The sequence below is a fragment of the Octodon degus genome, unplaced genomic scaffold (genome assembly GCF_000260255.1).
Source record: "Octodon degus isolate 3935 unplaced genomic scaffold, OctDeg1.0 scaffold00149, whole genome shotgun sequence".
Lineage (NCBI taxonomy): Eukaryota > Metazoa > Chordata > Mammalia > Rodentia > Octodontidae > Octodon > Octodon degus.
The window spans coordinates 6,124,904-6,125,643 of NW_004524725.1; positions in this window are offsets into that span (position 1 = coordinate 6,124,904).

Genomic DNA, 740 nt, shown 5'->3' on the forward strand with positions numbered 1-740 from the left:
CATTAGGGTGTTTATTTGTTCCCGTTCTGTTTCCCTAATGTGTGAGATCTCAGCTATGAATTTCTCTCTGAGAATGATTTCTTCACATCTCATAATTTTCATTAAGTTTGCTTGAATTTTCATTGAATTTTAGGTATTGTTGAATTTCATCTGTGACCCATTGGTTGCTGAGTAGGGTGTTGTTTATTTTTCATGTTTTTTATGGGGTTTTACTGTTTTCTTGTCTCATTTGTTTCCAGTTTCATTGCACTGTGGCCAGTTAATATGCTTGAGATAATTTCTGTTTTCTTGCATATACATAAGCATGACCTATGGACCAGTATGTGGTCTATTTTAGAAAATGCCCCATGCGCAGCTGAAAAAAAGTATATTCAGCTGTCAGTGTTTGGACTACTCTGTATATGTCCAATAAATCCATTTGTTTCAAGCTCTGGTTCAGTTCTCCTACTTCTTTACTACTACTTTGTCTACTAGATCTATCTTTTTGGGATAAGGGGGTGTTAATGTCTCCTGTTAAGACTATGGTATTGGATATTAGATTGTTAGTGTCCATTAAGATTCGTCATGTATAGTTGAGTGCTCCTGTATTTGGTGCATATACATTTATGAGTGTTACTTCTTCCTCTTGAAATTTTCCCCTAAGAAGTATATAGTGGCCTTATTTATTTCATTTGATCATTCTTGCTTTGAAGCTCAGACTGTCTGAGAACAGGATTGTTACCCCTGCTTTTTTCTGGCAT